This window comes from Centroberyx affinis, unplaced genomic scaffold (genome assembly GCF_046629955.1).
Source record: "Centroberyx affinis isolate AG114_WGS23_722 - 3 ecotype Tasmania unplaced genomic scaffold, CSIRO-AGI_Caff_v1 ptg001288l_1, whole genome shotgun sequence".
Classification (NCBI taxonomy): domain Eukaryota; kingdom Metazoa; phylum Chordata; class Actinopteri; order Beryciformes; family Berycidae; genus Centroberyx; species Centroberyx affinis.
Window position 1 is genome coordinate 22,329 of NW_027279794.1, and position 17,406 is coordinate 39,734.

Here is a 17,406-nt window from a genome sequence, read left to right on the forward strand (position 1 = left end):
AGGACTTGGTTTTCAGATTTACTTTGATAACTAAACTAATTCAATTCAACTGTTAAATTAAATTGCAAAACATTATGAAGAACATTATCTTGGGCCACAGTATATCTGAAAACAAGATCATGAAAACTGAATAATACAGGACCTTTAACTTCCTGCCTCAACACTCTGAGATCTTGGACCCTGGACTGGAAAGCTTTGGAAGACTATTCAGAGCGGTTGTTGGGATCTACATTGTGGGCACTGTAGCTATGATAACAGTGTCCAAGCATAAAACACATCAGTGGGTCATACATTCAGGTTTAACAGGGGTTTGGATGCATTGTGGTAAAGTATTATAATTATTTATATGGAGAGCCCCATGCGTCCTGTTCATCTCTATACACTCCTTAAGGTCATTGCTAGTTTATGTAAATTGAACAGTTGTGCATATGACGCATAAGTGACTGACTAACTGACTTCCTTCCTTCTGTCACCACAGTCGTCACGCTTTGGTTAAAAGGTGAGACAGGTGATTCCCGACAGATGGCTCCCGGTCTCGTTCACGCACCGCCTCCAGTACTGGCGCGTATTCCCCGCACCGAGTGACTAGTGACGATGCAGCAGAATCAGCACAGCGCCGAGAAGAGAGATGCTGCTTTCAAGTGCTGTCGGAAATATTTTAGTAGGTTTCTTAGATAGGCCCTATTCCTCTGAATTGGCGGAATTGGAGGGAGAACTCATTACAGATTCATAAAGAAAATGTAGGCTTTATCCTCTAAGGTATTTTCATGTTTGTGACAAGATGCTTTTGATTTTTTTGTTTGTTTATGATAGTCTAGTTGTTAGTGTTCTTAGTTAAATTATGACCCCATTTGCTGGAAAGGAAACCAAGCAAAAGACAATAACAGGCTGGTAAAGATAATAAAGAAAGCCGTTAGGCCTATTGGATGTAATCTTGAATCACGTACAGTGGGAGGGCCATGCCTAAATTTCAGTTTCCTGGACAAAACCGATCATCTACTTCACCTAGCCTGCTGAATCAACAAGAAGCTGTTTCTACTTTCACTCTTTGTTTCACTCTAAATGTAACTTTTAGTTTTGCATTTTTGTGTTTAGAAAATTAATTAAAACATCAAGTACAAGACTGATGCGCATTCCTTTGCTTCATTCTGACACCGCAGCACAAAGTAGCTCTGTGCTGCTTGATTTTTAAAATAAAACAATAGCCAAAGGACGACCAAGCACTTGAATGCGGCGATATGTCGTGTTTACGATGAACACTTGAACGCAGCATGAGAGAAAAGAAAAGAGAGGGGGTGGCAGATAGAGACAGGGGAAAGGCAAAGTCAAAGAGCGAGAGAGAGGAGGGGAACTACACTGCGTGTCACACACACGCACGCACGCACGCGCGCGCGCACATGCACGTGAACCACACACTTGGGTTTCAGCTTGCAGCGGTGACGCACTGTGAGCTCACGGAGCCAGTTAAATATTTTTTTTTCACAGAGACAGGAGCTAGAGAGGGGGAACCTCCTTTACCGGCATTGTGGTTTTTACGTATTTCCAGGCATTTTAATTACATCTCTCAACTCAGTAGCTTACAACTGATGATGCTCGCCTCGGATCACTGATTTCAACCTCATTTATTCAACAAACTGGTAAGTCTGACAACTTTTACCATCTAGTAGTAGCCTGCATTAGTGCTGAAGCCTATAGTTTAGTTTTGTCAGTCATTGCCGGCTAGTGTGCGGCTTCTCTCGCCGCAAAGCCTGTCCAATCATCCTGACCACAGTTACTCATGGCGCTGATGTTCTTATTACAACTTCGATAGCCCATAACCTCACCTATGGCAATTAATCCTGTTTCATCACCAAGCATAGGCTGCCTTTATCTATGGAGAAACACGCTTGTGCCTAACTTTATAATGTAGCGATTTTTTTCCAGCGGGCATTAGCTTCAAGCTTCAATATAACATAGATGTTATGTCATGTGCCATTTAATTACTATAATATTCCTATGATATTCTCTTTGGGGGTTATAGTGTGTCTACTCAGTGAGTTTATTGTGACCTTGTCTACGTTATGTAATTTTTTTTTATCCTATAGTATTCCTATAATATTACTATAGACGTATGTTTTTGTTGTGATTTGTATAGAGTCCTAAAATGTAGATAGTTAGATAGGAACTTGGATTTAAACTTTAATGAGATAAAAAAAAAAGAATAAAAAGGGATTTATTCTGTAATATGCTCTGCCGGGTTATTCTGCTGTAAGCAAATGAAAAGTTCGGTGGCTTAAAAACTAGTTTTAAACTAGTGTGCTCTCTGTAATGACAGCTTTGTGAGAGAGGCTCCGTTACTAGAGTCAAGCGCATGCTTGACGCACTGTCACTGGTACGTGATGACCTCACTGCTTTAATCATTGGTAGTACCTGATTACCCCCCCCCCCCTCTCTCTCTCTATCTCTACCCCCCCCCCCCCCCCCCCCCCCCCGTCTCTCTCTCTCTCAAAGGAAACCTAAACCTTATTAAAGTAACTAGACTCTGGCCCTGCTTCATTTATATTCATCTTTATAATCACTTTTATATGGATGTGATGGATCAATTCAATTTAATTCAGCGTGCTTTATCAAACAGCATTGCCAAAGTGACAATTAAAATGTTGAGTATGACTCTCACACACACACTTTATCTCTCTCTATCTCTCAGCTCTCCACTCCTCAAGTAACTGCTCATTGGAAATTGTGTGTGCGTGTGTGTGTGTTTTGCATTGCATATACTGCACTACTAGTCCTGCCAGACTGTATTGCATAATGAGTTCACTACACCGGAATGGAGCAGATACAGCTAGGCACCCTGGGTACACACACACACACACACACACACACACACACACACACACACACACAGATAAGCGCTGAGATGAGAGGCCAGTGTCATTTTTGGCACAGGAGGTCCATTGTCGGAGACCAAATTCCAGTGTGCTTGTATCAATAAGAGGCTGTCGACTCTCTCTCTCTCTCTCTTTCTCTCTCTCTCTCTCCCTCCCTCTCTCTCTCTCTCTCTCACACACACACACACACATCCACCAGGAGGGGCTTGCACAACTTCACTAGTCCATCTCTGTCACCGGGGCTCCATGTCTATGCATCTGCTTATCCAACACCCTGGGATTTCTTTTCATTTACTGCTATATAGATGAAGACTGTTTCTGATGATGAGAATGGGTTTTATTTGATATACTGCCGTCATACTATGATGATGGTAATTTAATAAGGACTTAGTATTCATCAGTCTCATCATATTATGATGAAGGAGAATGTACAGAGTATTTGATGTAACATTCATGAGAAATTTTAAATATTTCATGCATCCTATCTTCCGACAGGAGGACAAACTGTATCCTATGCTATCCAGCACTTGCACTTTTCCCTCCTGGGAAAAAGACTGTGCATGTGTGTGTGTGTGTCCGGATGTGTGTGCAGTGTGATTTATGGAGGTGGGATTTTGTGTGTGGGGATGTTGAAATCCAGACAGGAGATTCTTTTGGTTTGGTCAAACCAAATTTGATGGGCTCAGCAAACCATTTCACTATCTAGCCTGGATGAAAAATATTTTTGGTCCTCTCACCTATACATTAGCTCTGCAAGTATGTAATTTCCTATACCATAAGAGTTGAGTCTAGAGAGATATATAGGGGGGGGGAGAGGAGGGACGAGAGCAGAGGGTTTGACTGGGTTTGTCCCAAATGCCTTTCCAAGTTCACGACCTTCCTCTAAACCTGCAAGTGAACTCTTCTAGTTTAGCTTGTCTGTGTAGTACAGAGCTGTTAATGCCTAGATCTTTAGGCCACTAATCGGTTATTTGTTTTTTAGTCAGTTTTTAGTCGATTATGATTTATTAAGAAGCCCTTTTGTCTATTAACTAGACTGAGCAGTCAGTTCAATCGTATGAGTATTAATTGACTGTAATTACTTAAAAGGCCGGCCACGATCATTTTAAACAGTTGTGTCAGTGACAGTCAGGACAGGAAGGAGTTGCATAGCAGGATTTTAACATGCTTCCTTTTGGCCTGCCACAATATGCACACATCTGTGTGTCTGGTTAGGATTAACACATCTTATGTCAACAGGTGTGACTTGTGACATATTGAATTCATGTTGTGGTTTGAATGACGAGAAGATGTATTTTCCGTAAGTAGACACACAGATGTGATAAGAACATCATCGTCACATCATCATTTTAAAGAGCATAATTATCATTTCCAATGTGCTGTATGTGTCTAGTAGCGTATCATTTTGAAAGGAAGTTGGATTTTGTCCATCCTGTCATGTGCTCAACTGACATTACAGTTCACACCAACAAAACTGACAGCTGTAATTATACCACTGACTGACACACACACACACACACACACATCACTCTCTCTGTCTCCGTCTCCCACATTCATGCACACTCACATACACGCACATGCACACACACACACACACAAGCAGGTACACACCCAGGCAAAATAAACAAAACAACATTGATTCACTCTCTCTCGCACTCTATCTCTCTCTCTCTCACACACACACACACACACACACATACACACACATACACACACATACACACACAAATACACTCAGCCTTAATTAGGAGGTGGTGTAACGAGAGTGTATGGGTGGATTCAACCCAAGCCAAATTTAACCCCCATTTTATCTCTCCTGCCCCACCCAAGGCATTTACGTTGCTCCATTGTTGTATAAGAGAGGAAAAAAATAGATAATTTTTGCATTTGAAAGAACAGATATAAAGATAAACTGCAATCAAAGCAGGGCAAATATTATTTTGATCAAAAACACAATGTTTCCACTCAACCCATGGGAAAACTGTGTGTGTGTGTTTGTGTGTGTGAGAGAGAGAGAGAGACAGCACGTTCAAAGTTGTGCACGTTCAAATAAAACGTTCTTTACATGATTATTCGTGGTTATTAATCAAAACAAAAATGTTGAAGTGCATGTCATATTAACATATGTCAATGTTCAATTGTCAATTTCAACTTCACTTCAACCTTCTTCCAACTACTACTTTTCTTATTTCTTTCATTTAATGAGCCATTCTTTCTTTTTTGTGTCACTTTTTTGGTTGCTTTTCCATTCATGTGACCTAGGTGTCAATTTCATATGTGTTTAGTGCAAACTAATTCACTGCTAAGCCTGGATACCTGATGATGAAGTATATGAGTGATATGAGTGCTGTATGATGCCAGAGAGAGAGAGAGAGAGAGATGGGGGTGGAGAGAGAGAGAAGGAAGGGAGGGAGGGACAGAGAGATGATTGAAAGAAACGAAAGAAAAAAGAAAGAAAGAAAGAGATAGGAGAAGGCTACCAATGAGAGAGAGATGTGCGATAGCCATATCTATTTGAACTGAATGCATAGAGACAGATCAAGGGCCTCAAGACTGCAACAATTAAAGCAAGAGAGGAGGGAGGGATGGAGAAAGAGAGAGAGGGGTGGGTGGGGGGGGGATCCTGTTAGTCCTGTGTATCTAGACATAATGCATTAAATGTTTGACGCCAGAGAGAGGGAGAGAAGTAATAATAAGAAGTAGTAATAGTAATAATAGTAATAGCGATAGTATTTTTTATGTTATTTTTTCACATTTTTCACATTGGTACATTGTTACACATGTAATATGCTTTGGCAATACAAATGTGTGAATTTTGTCATGCCAGTTTCACTGAATTGAACTGAATTGAATTGAATTGAGAGAATCATGATCTTGTAAAGCATGATGTCCAAGTGAGCGCTATGGACTGAGCCATAGCGTTTCATTCATGTCAGTTTTTCAGTGTTTTTCTACCATAGAGAACGAGAGAGAGAGAAAGAACAGACAAAAAGTGGAGGATGATGGGGGAGGGAGAGAAACTGAGGGTAGAAAAAAGAGGAAACAGAGACAAAGAGATGAGGAAGGGAGAGGAAGACGGAAAGGAGAAAGACAGAGCGAGCAAGACAGACAACACAAGTGAAGAAGAGAGACAGAAAAGGGAGGAAGACAAAGAGAATCGCCTGTCTTGCTCTTTTCAGGTGCAAAATATCAAGTGGCTTTATGGAACTGAATAGGGTTTGTATCTTACATGGATGATACACACAAACACACATCAAAACCTGTATTAGCGGAAGGATTATCAGGGTAACTTCACATACACAGATGCACCGCTTAGTCTTCATGAGTGCATGTGTGTGTGTGTGTGTGTGTGTGCGTGTGCGTGTGTGTGTAGAACACACAACATGGCTACGCTTTAATTAAGCCGTCAATCCTGTCATCTGTCTGTTCATCCGTCCAACCAGAGTGGTTGGGATTGCCGCCAGACGGCCTTCCGTCCCCGTGCCACTGCGGCTTGCTTTCCCAATGTCAGCCAGGAAGCTCCGTGCCAAGGAAATTCCCACTTCACTAACCACACATCCCCATCCAGGCCGGACCCGGCGCTCCGGACACGCAGATTGGTAGAGAATCGGATAATTACAGGGGAACCAGGCACCAAGTCCTGCAGACGCATAGGCAGGAGCGTGCAAACACACTCGCCTGCACACACACATACGCTAGAACGTATACATAGATGCGCACATGCTGAACTAGGAGTTATATGTGAATCAGAGGGCTAGATCAGAGGGTAGAGAGAGGAAGAGGGTTTTGGCACACAGCAACCTCCCCCCTTGGAGAGCTGCATTGGTCTGATTTTATAATAAAAAGTGACACAGAAAGATGGTAAACACTCAAATCTATCCATAGTCTGTTGATGACAATTCCCTGTCTCCTCTGTGTACTCACCCTCTGATGCTGAGCTTTTGTGCCTATTGAAAGAGTTTGGTTTAACAGCTTATTTCGCAGGATGCTGATGATATGTAAGCCAGCGAACTGCAAGTCATGCTACACAGAGTTCCAGTCCGTTGAGCTCATTTTCTTGCAATTCAGGAAGTGGAAAAGAGTCACTTCCCGGATGTCTCGGCTGTTTTGTAATTCAAAGGTTCAAAGGCTGTGTGTCAGCAGTTCTTGGCATTGGGACATTGTGTGTTGTTCTGATGTACTTTATCCCTGATTCCTCTATTTGTTTTTTATGTGCCTGCTTATGTCACTGTAGTGTTTCTAACTGTTGCTGTTACGCAAATTGCCTCTGTGGGTATATTGTTTTTAATTCGATAATTAAAAGAAAAACAATATATTATGTTGTATTCCTCCTCGTTGGAGACCATGTCATACATACATTATTCTTAAAAAATGATGGACGATATAATAAGTAGTGAGGATAATATAATGAGCATGTATAGACCTATTTCCATTGTGGTTTGTACTTTGAGTGGCAGGTCGGTCAGTCGGGGCACATGGGCCAACTTGAGTCCAGTTCATGACCTTTGCTGCATGTCCTTCCCTCCTGATTTCTCCCTTTTTCTCTCTCTCGCTTCCATCTGTCACTCCCTACTGTGTGCTGTTCAATAAAGCAGACATAAAAATAAGCTTTAAAAAAGGAGGAAAAAGGGACCGCAGACGTTCCCCTGTGGCAGCCCTTTGGGGAAGAAAGACGCAGCTGAAAGGAACCACAATCTGCTCGCAAAACTCGCCAAATACCGATCGCTTGCTTTTAGTTGCCAGTTGCAAATCACACACCAGCAAAAACTCATGTCCACTCCAAGCTCTTTGTGACAAGGCACAAGTGAGGGACCGTGTGTGTGTGTGCACGCGTGTGTGCGTGCCTGTGTGATGTTTTGGAGGGAATCCACACAATCCCTCATGTGAGGAGTGCTACAGACATGCCCCGTTTCAAAACAACCGCTGAGTAATGACAATGTAGCTGCATAGCAGGAAATTGAAACTCTCGTCTGTAGCAGCACTTTTATAGAGTTATTGAATACAACTTGAACGACTGCATACTTAGATCCATAAATACTTGCCTGTGTGTGTTTGTGTGTGTTCATTTTGGGGGCAAACTGCAGGGTTGCAAAATCATGGTTTGGGAGTTTAACTGCGTATCTCCTGTTTATTTTTTTGCTCTTGATCTCATCCATAGGGAAGCCAAGTTGTTGGAGGAGAGGAGAAAAAAATGCCACCTTTAGTGACTTTGAAACATATTTTGCACATGCAGGGGCACATACATTTACATACATGCACGCACACACACACACACACACACACACACACACACACGCACACTATTTATACACAATTGCACTACTTACTTACACATATGTTCTTACAAATGACTACAACACGCTCAGAGAGCCGTAGACGTAGTATTGAGCCCATATGGAGTTGTTTAACATTCCCAGAGGTTTGGTTTAGATTCCCACTGCTCTCTCTCTCTTGTTTCCACCTCTCCAAGGTGGGAATGTCCCACTGGGAGTTGGACTGACTGGCCCAGTGGCCCATTAAGAAGCAGTTCCCTGTGGTTTAAATCCCTCTGCTTAGCTGTAATGGGGAATGCACTCTCGTTCTTACTACTTCAGCTTTGTCCTCCTCAGTGTTTCCTGAGAGCAGGACAGTGTGTGAATAAGACTGGTTCCCATACAGGAAGAGGACATCTGCTATTTAACCTCATGTGGCAAAGCTCTTTTCATTACTGACCTTTTCATTAAACATTGGAAAACAATTGTATCTGTATGACACAGGGTTTAAAATCAGATTCTCTCTGCCTGAACTCAGCCTTTGAAATGTGGATGAGTGGATGTTTCCAAAATGGTTACCAGTGACTAAAACAGTAATTACCTAAATCCTTTGTCTTTGTTTGACAAATAGAAATAGCAGGTTGTAAGCACTGTTGTTGTTTTTGTAAGTGTGTGTGTGTGTGTGTGTAAGTGTGTGTGTGTGTGTATGCACGTGCAAATCTGTATCTCGATGCACACGTGTGTATATCTGTAGGTCTGCTTGCATGCATCTGTGTGTACATTTGTGTACATGCTTACCGTACATGCTTGTACCTACATACAGTATGTGTGAATGTGTGTGTGTGTGTGTGTGTGTTTTGGTGCCTCTCATGTAGGTCTGGTATGTGACACTGTTGTGAATTAGGATTTAAAGTGTTTGAACATACGGAGTTGATTTACATCCACTGTTAATGGTGGTAATGATGTAAGGGAAAATACCAAAAACACCTACTCTCTCACACACTTATTTTCTCAACTCCCATCCTCCCACGTCTTTCTGCTTTAGTCTCATCAAACCCTGAATTTGTAATTTTGAATATATAGGTATAGGCCTTGGTTTCTATGGTTTGGTAGCCAGAATTAAGTTAGTTTCTGGTGGGTCGCTGCATGAAAAGAAAAGTGTTTTAATCTACATCTGCGTCCCTGTGGAAGAAACTTTTTTTTTAAGGAAGTCTGATGTAGGGAGTCAGACATTAATTAAAATCTATATTAATTAAATTGCAGAATTAAACAGGAGTATGACTGGCCAATTTATTGTTTGTCCTACTTTGATTGCCTGTGAGGGTTAGTGTGCCTTTGTTTGTTGTTGTTTTTTTCACTGCTGCTGTGCAACAATTTGTATTATTAACTACGCACCTGAAGTAGCACATAAAACGACCTTACTCACCTCACCAACAAGACACAGTGCTTTCAAAGTTTTCAAAGTAATTGCCCAACATTGATCTTAAAATCTTTGCAAAACAGTTCTAAATGAGATAGTGAAAAAGCAACACATTGGCTGCTAATGGAATTCAGATAACAGATCTCATGTCTGCCACTTCTGTTATTTTGCTTTAGAGTGGGACAGAACAATGGAAATGGAAGGTAGGTTTGAGCTGGGATTGTGCCAAAAATCATTAGGGCTGGGCGATATGGTTGAAATCAATATCACAATAATCATAAGGATTTTCCTCGATATCAGTATATATCATGATATGGTTCATGTATGCAAAATCACGTTAAATAATCAAATTAATGTTCATCTCATTGAACCGAATGGTAATGTTAGGTGTGATGTCAAACAAAACAGAAATATTCAAATAATATTCCTACCATACCTCATTTTATCAGAGTTTTTAAGTATACTTTGCTTGTCATCATCAATTCAGAGCAGAAATGTGTGTCACGATATTAAAATATCTTCATATCATCACGATATGATTCCACTGAAAGACGATAAACGATAATATTGAATTATCGCCCAGCCCTAATGCTGATACTCTGTTTCTATTGATGAGAAAAAAGCCTTAAAAACCATTAAAAGATGATTTAAGAAAGGTTTTTTTGCATCACCGTCAGTTTGATAAATGGCCGATGATAGAGGTTTCTACTGTATGTATGTCAGCGTGTGGTGGCTGTGGGAAATCGGAGCGGTGTAGCGTCACCCTGGTGCACCCTGGGATCTCTGGTTGCCGCAGGAGTGTTGCCCTGGTGGCATCACAGGACTGTAACCACAACTGAGCACCTTACTGCATCCAAGTGAATTCTCTCTTTCTTCCCCCTCTCTTTCTCGCCCCATCACCTCATCATCACCTCTTCCTCTCACCCTCGCTCTCTCTCGTCAACTCGTCCCCTCTCTCTCTCTCTCTCTCTCTCTCCGCCGTAGCGATGTCTGATAGACAGCGTGTAGCAGAGACACAGGAGAGGCCCGCTAGGTTTCTGCTGGTGTACAGTTCCCCTGGAAAACATGACAGGGTGACATCACACCAACCCAAGGACAGAGAGAACGAATGATAGACGGCACGCTGAGACAAAGAGACAGAAAGAGAAACGCATCCGCAGACAAGTTATCAGACACGCTCCCCATAATGAGACATTGTCTATATAATAACGTAGAAAGCGTTGGCGTAAATCAGCCATTCATTTGCCGATAATGGGCACTTCCATTAAGTCAAACAGAGGGTATGGTTGTCCATCTCACGTCGTTGCGATACACGTGCACATTATCTCAAGGTCCACGAAATGTCTGATGGATAATGGGGTGTAATTACCTTAAACCTCTTTTGCCTGCTCAGTTCTTTTGTATTGTATTTCACTCTTTGGAACCGTAAGATAATGTGCATGTGCATCACAACGAGGTGTTCCCCGAGGCTGAACAAGCCACACGGTCTGCTGGGCTTAATGGGTAGACGTTATCGCCATGTGAACGGTTGATTCCGGCCGTATTACGGGGTGGAGGGTCTTTGTTTGAAGTGCATTTATCAAAGTGCAGGGTCAGCCATTTTTTGCAGTGCCATGCCGAAGGACACTGCACTAGATATCAACAGTTGTGGGGATTAAACCTGCAAGCTTCCAATTATGGGATGATCATGTACATTGGGGTTAAGCAACTATATGGCAATAAAAAGGAGTGGCTCTGTTTTTTTTTTTTAATCTAGCTACACCAGTATAAGTAGCAACACTAGCATTACTCAGTTTTCACTTGAAACAAGTCTAGAGCTGGTGCAACAATGCTGGAAATTGGTACAACCTAACCTAAAGTTGGCTTATCTGAAAATGTGTTTCCAAGCAAGCCAAGGCTACAATGCATACATTACCCAGTAGATGATTTTTTGCTTAGTGCTCAATGTTAGAGGATCATTTTTCTTTGGGATGATGTTTTGCTACATCGAGGCATTAGGGACAAAGTTATGTTAATTTATGCAGAATTATGCTTGGACAAAAATGCTTGGGTGGCGTAGTGAGTAGGGACACCGTCCTGCTAGATCCAAACCTCTACTAGCCCCAGGGGAGATGTCCTGTAGCTGACCAGGCACTCTGACCTCACTGTGGAGGGGGGCAAGCCAAAAAACAGTTTCTCCTTCAAGGATCAATAAATTATCATTCTTCCTACTATTCCTCTCCATTTATTTAAATTGCTTATATGCAAATTGTGATTGGACTGCATCCAGACTATGTAAGATTATAATCACAATGTGAGTCTGAATGCCTCTTATCTCACATAGCCACACCTCCGGCTCAAACAACAGACGTCTGGACAAATTTAAAGTCACACTGAAATGAAAAGTGACTGTTTCATTTTAGGTCATTTATACATCTATTTTATTTTACATCTATTTGACAATTTATGCCAACAAAACAACAACAAAAAATAAAAATAATAATTTTATTATATTTTTATATCAAAATCTCATTACTTTTACTTCCTGGAAAATGGAAAATCTTTAGTGGTGACATCATCGTGTACCAGGAGGCGTACATAAAATTACATACAAATTCTGCTAGGGCGGAACATGGCACTGGTGCTCAGTTGTTTACTGGCATAGGAACAATAAGGAAGTTGCTGCAGTTAGCTAGCCAGTGAAACAAAACCAGCCATTACATCCCTGTTATTCGGCAGTCTTCAAGCTGAGAAGCTGTAAAGGCTTCATTGACTCTATCTGGTGTAATGAGAACACTTCTGGCAAAACACCTTGATTCAAAATTTTCATCCATTTTTATTTTGCTTGTTTAAATAACCCTAAGAGTTTGTATATTAACTCAAATTTACTCGGCAAGGCAGCTAACATTGTAGCTCAGCTAACGGTGCAAACTTGTTCTACCCAGGCAGAAAAACAAACCAGAGGTGCCGAACTGAGAGCAAATCAATGCTGCCTTTAGCTGAGCAAAGTCTTGTTGTCCCACGTTTTATGACGAGAATTTCTCACACAAGATTAGAACTCATCCAACTTAGGTTTGATCTGAAAGAATATGACTGAAATCCTGACATTGAATGCATCCTGGAAAACCCCATGTAAGAGTCACGTGTATAACCAGAATCTAGTACACTTGATAAATATGGCCCATTGTTTGTAAGCCAAGATGGCGGCTGCTGGACCCTATTTTACCTTTGATCTTTCCTGCCGCTCTTTGACCTCAGACTGAAAGGCCTGGAATTCCAATCATTCTTCAGTTTCCCCTTCTGCGGTTCCTTCCTTCCTTCACAACTTCATCCAGTAGGATTTCTCAGCTCAGCTGGAGTATGACATCAAAGCGCCAGAAAAAGCTCTGAAACACACTGGCTGTGATTCCAGTCCTCGCCCCAAAAACCACCACAGAATGGAATAATGTCCATGTTTTTGTCATGTCCTTGCCATTACTTCTTTATTGTTGCTATTTTTGGGTCCACAGAACAAAACAGAAAATGTGACAGGTCATCCGATGTTGTCGCGTCTTGTTATTTGTATCTGTCAAACAACAGCATCAAGGGTTTTGGGTAATTACTGTTTTACGCACTTTAGGAAAAGTCATCACGTTCTCTCCCTCTCTATACTCCCTTCCTCCTCTTGGCCTGTTTTGAATTTGTCCTGTCTTGTTGTTTTCATCCATTCACGTAAAATGACTAAGGCATTGTGGGTGTTGGTGTCTCCAGCCCAGCGTTGTTTAGCCTTTGTGTTGGCTTCTTTATTGTGTCCCCTGGGATATTTTGAGAGGTGTTAATGTCCCGTTATATCCTGCTCTTCCTATACTCCCTTCTCTCTCTCTCTCTCTCTCGCTCTCTCTCTCTCTCTCTCTCTCTGCCCCTTCCACCCACCCATCCATGCATCAGCAGCTTCCCAACCCAAGGCACATGGCTGGCACAGGCGTGAAGCAAAGGAGGAGGATTATGAAAAGTGAAAAATACAAACTATAAAATGCAATTACAGGATTGCCAGCAATGAAGCAGAAGAAACTAGGCTTGGGGCAGGGAAGACACGTGGGAGAGAGGGAAGAGAGTGAGAAAGACACGAGTTTAAACAAGCAGACGAAGGACTCTGATTTCCCAAGCAGGGATTAAGTCTAGTCCCAGACTAAATTGTTTTTTCACTGTACACCTCTGTTGAAAAGTGTTTTTCTATGTGCTGCAGGTGTCACTCATGATAAAGAGGATTATTATGGCTTCTTTTCACTATGAGTGTCTCTTGTGTGGAAACTAGTCCTGTGTTTGTCATCATAAACGACAGAAACACACGCTACAAACACAATGATTGAAAAGTTCACCCTTGAACTAGATGGAGAATAACATTTCTACCAGAGGACTGACTTGACCAGGAGGGTGAATTTGCTGATCTGGGCTGAGTTTTGCAATTTCGCCATTAATGGTTAAGGTTAGAAAAGGTGCTGGAGAACCTGATGCCAGGTCAGTAGTGAGTGAGATTAACTGGCAAAAAGGTAGTACTCATGATGCACAGACATTGCATGAAATGTACTGCATGCAGGATATTGCAGCTCTGAGGTATTTCTGGGTTGTTTTTTTTTGACACACTGATGAAGGTCTAGATGGCTGAAACAAGTTAGAAGATATTTTGACTTCTGTTTTTGCTTAACTTGATATAGACTTTTCTCATTCTCCACATACAAGAGTGCCTCGGTTTCTGGAAAAGCTCAACCTCACTGCCCACTTTTTCAGGTACGGCGGTTTTCTCTTCCACCTTTTTCACATCACAGCCCTCAGGGTATTTCGGCTAAAACTGGATACAATGCTGTTGCCCATTGCAGACTTGGCCTACACACTGGCCTACAGAAATGGAAGGGATGAAAAGGTGTAGGAATGTTACTGAGGTAGACAAATAAAGAAAGAGTGGGAAGTGGGAAGAGAGGATAAAATGGGAGGATTCCGTTGTATTGTTGTGGGCTGTGGTGGCGGATGGAGGGATTGAGGGCAGAATAGAAACAGGGAGAGAGGGTTAGGAGAATGGAGGATGATGGAGACCGCTGCGCTGTTTGTTGAGTCGGCATAGCGCTGCGTGACGGGTGGAGGGATGAGGGAAGGAAGAGAAGGATGAAAGGATGGGTGTATGAGGGAGACGGGGATACAGCACGTGCCTTCGGGGACAGTGGAAGTCCCACGTGTGGCGGTCACTTCTGTAGTGGGTTTGTGGGGAAAACCTCAGACACACTGGATTTAAATGGAACGTCACACACAGACTCTGCTAGTAGCCTGGCTGTGAATGCATGACTTTTAAGGTCAGTGGGGACTGGAGAGAGCATTTTGAGGACCATCTTTTTAGACTCACTTCACCTATTGATGATGGTCCCAGGACAAACATTTTAGGATGCATTTTTAGGTGCATTACCTGTGGATGGTGGTCAGGTGGTCTCCTCCTGGTTCCATATTTCCAAAATGATTTTTCTTGTGTCCAAAACCTTTCTATTGATTTCCAGACTATTTGGAAGATTAATACAGGCTGCTTGCCAACATGTCCACAGCAATCACCCCAATAAGCAAAGGCTTAGACTTTAGTAATGTAACAATGCAAATAACATTTGGTGTCAATTTCTCCAGAATAATTTAGCACCCCAATTTATCATCCTGCATCATACCTTTAGGTTCTGACCCGTGGTTTAAGAAATGTTGGACAAACCTGTGCATGGAGGTCAGATGTAAAGACGGTCTAACTGTGATATAGAACTGGTTTTCAAACATTTTCCCCTATATTTTCAAAAGGATTTTTTTGTGCTGCAAACCTACCGGCCAATAAAAATTGGGCACCTTCCTTTACCTGACCCTTGACCCACCTTAGGTTCTCAATCCAGTCTTTGAAAAACACTGTTACAAGGATGATGAGGGATTTTTATGCATTCGATACACCAGTTTTACTTTGCTCTGCTTCCATTTATCTCTGTCAGTTGTATTCAAGCACATTTGGTTCAGTGACCACAATTGTAGAGGTCAAGTGAGGTCCGCTCTGGAAAACCAGCATTCCTCAATCCCTCTAAACCAGTCCAATTTGTTACTTGACACTTTCCAAAAAAAGAAATGCTTAACTGTAGGCCCCATTTTTCTTTTGCTCTCTCTATCATTGTCGTTTTATTGATCGTTTTTTTCTTATTTTAGTTGTGTGTGCATGTGCATGTGAGTGCGTGCGTGCATACATGTATGTGTGTGTGTGTGTGTGTGTGACTTGTAATTAGCCTCTTGCTCTGGTCTATATGGCATTTTAACAGATGCTTCTATATATAACGTGCTATCAGGCTGAATTTTAAATGCTGGTTTTAGTAATCTCACTCCCTGCCACTTTCTCCCCCCCCCCCCCCCCTCTCTCTCTTTCTCTCTCTCTCTCTCTCTTTCTCTCTCTCTCTCTCTCTTTCTCTCTCTCTCTCTCTCTCTCTCTCTCTCTCTCTCTCTCCCTCCCTCTCCCTCTCCCATTTCGATCTACTGGCCCTTGCCCTCCAGGGCTATGTTGTTTTTTAAAAGTGGTGGTTTTTCCGTCCTCGCTTTATCATTCTCTTCCTCCCTGAAATTATGCTGCAGAAGCCTGTCATTGGCATGAGGGCCTTGCCGGACCAAAATCATAAACTCATTACATTTTTTATTTTCTTGTTTGTATAAAGGCACAGCTTGGTGTTGGCTGAGTTGCATAGCATTGCGGGTGTGTGTGTGTGTGTGTGTGTGTGTGCCCACACGCGCACACAAGCACAAACGAGTACCCATGTATAAATTTATACACGCATATGTGCACAAGGGCATGTTCATGCATGCCGGCACACACACATTCACATGTACAAGCACAGGCCAGAGCTATGCTGTAGGCTGTGTGTTGTGTGTCTCTATGTTTGTGCATTTGTGTGTGTGTGTGTGTGTGTGTGTGTGTGCTGACCACACACAGCAAGAGAATGAATGGGTTGGAGTGGAGAAGTGTTGATTTGCTTGCTAACTAATGCTTAAAACATTATGTTTTGCTGCGTGGTCAAAGGTGAGGAGGTGCATTAAACTGGCCTCACCCCTCATGCACTACACACACACACACACACACACACACACACTCACTCACACACACACACACACACACACACACACACACACAATGTTTTAGCAGTGACAGAAGGGGGCATGTCCTAAGGATGTGAGGGGAGTGTCTGTGGTCAGAATGACAGTATAAGACACAGGCAGGTACGCTGAACTTTGCCATTCAGCTAGACAGACTTGACTTGTGTTGTGACTCTTTTGACCAATTGCATTTTAGCGTTAACTCTCTCACACTCTCTTAATATATATATTTTTATTTATTTATTTTTTTATTGTATTTTTTTTTTTTTTTTTAAATGTTGAAAGTTTCTCAGAGCTTTTCAAACTAGCAAGCGTGTGACTTTGAGAGAGTGTTTGAGTGTTTGTGGCGTGTGTTTGAGTTTGGTCCTGACTCAGCATTTGCAGCAGTAGCCGTAGCATCCTCGCTGAGTTGCCACGGCAACCGTGTCGGTCCACTGCAAGTCTGGGGTGAGTTTGCCTCTCTCTCCCTCTTTTCTCTCTCCCTCTCTCTTGTTCTGTCTCTCAGTCTCTCTCTCTCTCTCTCTCTCTGTCCTCTCCTTTCTTTTCCTTTCTTCTCCTCCACTTCTCCCTTTCCCTGCACTTGCCTGCACCACTTCTCCTTCTCCTCTCTTTTTACCTTTCTCTCTCTTTCTTCCTCCCCTACATTTTATCTGTCTCATCTTTTTTTCATCTTGTCTCTTCTTCTCCTCCTTTCCTCCTTTTTCGTGACACATGCCTTTCGCCTCCATGTTTTTATATTTGGTTAGTGGTGGTTTTA

The 17,406-nt window shown here is 42.2% G+C and overlaps 1 protein-coding gene across 2 annotated transcripts in view; it reads left to right on the forward strand.

The window, feature by feature from the left end:
* Positions 1 to 1,504: 1,504 nt before the first annotated feature.
* relt (RELT TNF receptor) overlaps positions 1,505 to 17,406 on the forward strand; it is a 33,769-nt gene continuing 17,867 nt past the window's right edge. The window contains exon 1 of one of the 2 annotated variants that reach the window (XM_071525321.1): positions 1,505 to 1,637. The gene's annotated coding sequence lies outside the window, so the exon portion shown is untranslated. Of the gene's footprint in view, positions 1,638 to 16,822; positions 17,097 to 17,406 lie in introns of those variants that run through there. The other variant, XM_071525320.1, reaches the window with a different exon arrangement.